The sequence below is a fragment of the Chaetura pelagica genome, unplaced genomic scaffold (genome assembly GCF_000747805.2).
Source record: "Chaetura pelagica isolate M959 unplaced genomic scaffold, ChaPel_1.0 scaffold405, whole genome shotgun sequence".
Taxonomy (NCBI): domain Eukaryota; kingdom Metazoa; phylum Chordata; class Aves; order Apodiformes; family Apodidae; genus Chaetura; species Chaetura pelagica.
This window is the reverse complement of record NW_009953489.1, coordinates 177,331-182,330: the sequence shown is the minus strand read 5'-3', so window position 1 is coordinate 182,330 and position 5,000 is coordinate 177,331.

Here is a 5,000-nt window from a genome sequence, read left to right as displayed (position 1 = left end):
TTTTTTGGTATTTATTTCCATTCTTTTTCTGTGAAATGCTGTAAAAAATGTTTTTGGAGTAATTGCATAAAAAATTGAAAACCTGGAAAGCACTTTTTCCTATTTTAATTTCTTAATCTATCAAAGCTGAGTGCATATTCTTTTCTGATTTATAATTACATATTTAAACCGAAGATTTAAGCCATTTTGAAAACGAGCCTGTAGTAAGTTAAGAGTCACTGCCACCTGGTGGAAAGTTGAAAACTGAAGTGTTTTAAAACTGATTGCACGTTTGGAGAGGAGAGTCCACAGCTCTTTACAATTGATGCAGATTGAGGCAATACAGTGGCAGCAAAGGATACTAGATTTCCTTTTTTGGAGTAGCTTATAGTAATTATTCTTCATTTAAGTAGAGAACATCATAAAAACATGACCTGAGCTTCGGATGTTGTTTTTAACCTACTGTTAGGTATAATTCAAATTAGTTGTGTTCATAAAACCCAAAGAGTTTGGGGACCTGGATTCTGAAGTTGTTTCTTAAACTTATTATAACAGCTGCTTCTGTCCTCGTGGTGGAACTCATTTGAGCCTATGTGCACTAGAAGGGTGGAAGTAGGGGAGTTGAGACAGCTTTAATAAAATAAATCAGTTTTTAATCTGTTTTTTCCTGGGTTAGACTTGATTCATTGACTGCAATCAGGAGGTGCTGCAAGAATTAGTTTTTCATCCTGTTTGCTCAGGAATGGTGCACGTTATTGAAGAATATTTATTCAATAATTGCAGTTTATGGTCAGCTACATCAATGGGGTTAACATGAGTTAAGACACTTATTGACATTTATAGTGGTTTCAATCTATTGAAGACTGACAGATCTAGTGACCCTAAAACTGGCATACACTTACTTTGCTATTTCTGCTCAACTGGTGTATTTGTGCTGGTAGTATAACAGTGACAGGTATAAGTTGCTGCACTGATTTTTAAAATGCTGTTTCCCTTCGAAAGGTGTGTTGTCATTGGATCATGTCACAGGCCAATATAGGGCTTTATGTAGAAAAATATAAAATTATTTTCATTATTATTAATTAAATATAGTAAGAATTTTCTCAGAAAAGAACGTACATGAAAGTACAAAATTGTTCATGGCATGTTTTATCTATAGGTGGTACTGTTGCCTGAAGAATAATAGTGCATTAGGGATGTTCTGAAACACATCTCTAGTAAACTTTCCAGAGTGGCTTGCAGTGTCACTGCGATGATGAAATAGGTCTAAAATCCTCAGACTTGGAAGGATTTTAATAATTTACTTTAAATTTTTTTTTTAATATTAAAATGATGATATTAAACAAAAGAAATGTGGTTTATCTTGATTTCAGTAAAGCATTTGACACCGTCTCCCACAGCATCCTTGTAGATAAGTTGATCAGGTATGGGTTTGGTGATCAGGAAGTGAGGTGGATTAGGAACTGGTTGAAAGGAAGGAGTCAGAGAGTTGTAGTCAATGGGGAAGAATCTGGTTGGAGGTGTGTGACTAGTGGAGTCCCACAGGGGTCGGTACTGGGACCGATGTTGTTCAACATCTTCATCAACGACCTGGATGAGGGTATAGAATGTACCCTCAGCAAGTTTGCTGATGACACTAAGCTGGGAGGAGTGGCTGACACACCAGAAGGCTGTGCTGCCATTCAGAGAGACTTAGATAGGTTGGAGAGTTGGGCGGGGAGAAACATGATGAAATTCAACAAGGGGAAGTGCAGAGTTTTACATTTGGGGAAGAACAACACCATGTCCCAGTACAGGTTGGGGGCTGAACTGCTGGAGAGTAGTGTAGGTGAAAGAGACCTGGGGGTCCTGGTAGACAGGAGGATGACCATGAGCCAGCAATGTGCCCTTGTGGCCAAGAAGGCCAATGGCATCCTGGGATGCATTAGAAAGGGTGTGATTAGTAGGTCAAGAGAGGTTCTCCTCCCCCTCTATTCTGCATTGGTGAGGCCACATCTGGAGTATTGTGTCCAGTTCTGGGCCCCTCAGTTCAAGAAGGACAGGGAACTGCTTGAAAGAGTCCAGCGCAGAGCTACAAAGATGATGAAGGGAGTGGAACATCTCCCTTATGAGGAAAGGCTGAGGGAGCTGGGTCTCTTTAGCTTGGAGAAAAGGAGACTGAGGGGTGACCTCATCAATGTTTACAAATATGTAAGGGGTGAGTGTCAGGGGGACGGAGTTAGGCTTTTCTCAGTGATAGGACAAGGGGTAATGGGTGTAAATTGGAGCATAGGAGGTTCAAGATGAATATCCGAAAAAATTTTTTTACTGTGAGAGTGACAGAGCACTGGAACAGGCTGCCCAGGGAGGTTGTGGAGTCTCCCTCACTGGAGACATTCAAAACCCACCTGGATGAGTTCCTGTGTGATGTACTCTAGGTGACCCTGCTCTGGCAGGGGGGTTGGACTAGATGATCTTTCGAGGTCCCTTCCAGCCCCTAAGATTCTATGATTCTATGATTCTATGAAACTTAGCGGGAGGAACAAGGGGGTGGTAGAGATATGTAAATAGGTAGGGAGAACAAACAACACATGATTTGAGATACCTTGTTGCTAATTGTCTTTTTATTTAGCAATAATATCAAAAAATGGGACTTTTTTCCCCTCTTATGAGCCTCTGGGCTGAAATGTGATCCTATTTTAATAATATAGTTCTACAGTATGTTGACTGCTAACTGGGCTGTACCAGGTCTGATCAAAAACCTGTCTAGCTCACTATGTTTTCCTCCAGCTAGAAAATAAATAACAGTGGTCATCAGTGGTTGCTTACATGGTTATTTTCATATTTGCTGAGAGCTGTGTGAACAGTGAGTAACTTCCCCAGATTGATCTGCTAGCATTCAGAAGTTAAGGCACAGGGACTTCCTTGTCTGGAGATGGTATCCATGTATAAGAGTCATAGTGACTTACATAACTAGTAATGAGAATTAACTTATGGTCTTTGTTACTGGATTACATGCATATTGCTAACAGAAATGTGAAATTTGCATTTCTGCTTTTAGAGAATGTCATTTTAGTGCCATAGATGACAAAACTTAACAAATGCTTGTGAAATAATGGCTATGGAGATTACTTTTGTGCTCAGCTTTGATGGCAGTGTTTTGTTTTTTCTTTTTGTTTCTTCCATTGTAGTTGTTCTTGCGCTTCCTTCACTTTTGCTTCAGAGGGAACTCCGTGTCTAAATGGGTTTGTTACGTTGGCAAAGAAGAACAGACAGCCTCTGGTGGTATGTGTGTTTGAGTCCTGTTTTATCTACTCGGCTTCTTGCAAGTTGAAGGAATCTTTGAGAAAGCTATGAAAAGAAATTATATGTCATTTTAATGACCTTTTTACCTTTTATTGCCAACATACAGGATCTTTGATAATTTTAAGAATTTCAGAAATTTCTTTCTAATCTTGTTGGAGTGAAATATTGCAAGTATGGGGGAGAAGCTTTTATAATAATTGTTTTAATATCTTTCTATATGTAGTCTGTCAGCCTTTTGGTATAGCAGGCGTAGGAGTTGCTCCAGTGTTAATTTGCAGAGTAATACTTGTGTGGTAGCAGGTATGGTAATACTTAAAATCCTCAGGTAATTTAATAAGAATAAAAACTTTCTTGGATTTGGCTTGAAAGAATAATTGCTCCCTATGACTTTCCTCAAGGCAGCAAAACACATGGGTGTGGAGAGAAGCAGCTTTTCATAGGAGATGTAAATCTTGGAGGAAACCAATGAACATAGGAAAAGACAGTGCAAATTTAATGCTTTTGTTATATTGGAAACATTTGGGGGAAGAATCTCTTTTGGTCCTTTTTTAGAATGAAAGTATCTAATCTTGCAAGCTTTTTCTAAGTACTGCATGTTGAAAAGCAGTAGTATGTTAGTGCTTTTAGTTTCAAATATTAAAGCACTTCTGTCTCTTTGGTTTAGCGAACATTAAAACTTGGAGGAGAACTGAGCTTGGACAGGGTACAAGATCACATATGGGATTTTTCTTTTCCCTTTCAGAGCATTTTTGAGCCCCCGCACACTGGAAAGCCTAGTCAGAAAGGCAGAGACAAGAATATTTTTGTGGCCTTGGATGTAAATGCCACGTTTTAAAGAAATTACATCGTGAACATTGCTTTCCACTTCAGTATGTCTAAGGACTATTAATGGGAGCAACTTCAGGCCTCGAAATACTTTGCAGTCTGTTAATGCTCAAAATATGAGATAACTTCATTAGGACACAAGATAAAGGAAATTGCTTCTTGGCTAGTTTAACTGAGGAGATTCTGGCATTATTTGAAGCACAGTTACTGATTTGTGTCATGCGTGCCCATGAGATCCTGAGAGCAGTTTTTTGCCATGTAAGGCCTTGTATGGATGACCACTGAGGCAAAGACCTCACCTTTCTCAAGGAAGTAAAATAAGAGATTATTTTCACAGCTGCTTGCTTTTCCAGCATTTTCCTGTTTGTGTGGTCAGAGTGTTGTGGGAAGGGGTGAGGACACAATGGGAGTTGTGGCAGTATCCCTGGTTGCACATTTGAGCACTTGCAGATTTTGCTGGAAGAGCAGATGTTTGCTGGAAGAGGAGTTGGTTGCCATGGGCCTTGTACCTTTGTGCTGTGAGCACTGAGGAAACAACCAATTCTGGGTTTTTTTCCTCCATTTAAAGGGGAGCTGACTTGATAATTCAAACAGTTGTTGGTTTTTGTTTGGGCACGCATTTGTACAGAGATACACACAAGTTGCTCTTACTACATGTGAGCATGCTGTATATGAAAAATTTGTCCTGCCTTCCAGCTGCGTGCTTTTAAAGTGTGTGTAAACTTCCTGCAGCACGGCAGGCTCTTAGCGCAGTGACACAGGGCTCTGTGGTGTCTTTATTTTAACCTGTCCTTGGCAGTTGATTTAGGTTTAATTGTTAGAAATAGTCAAGTATTTTAGTTTTAATGCTATGGCGTAGTGCTGATTGTTTAATTTTGGAGGAAAAGTTCTTATTTCTTTTGATGAGGCAG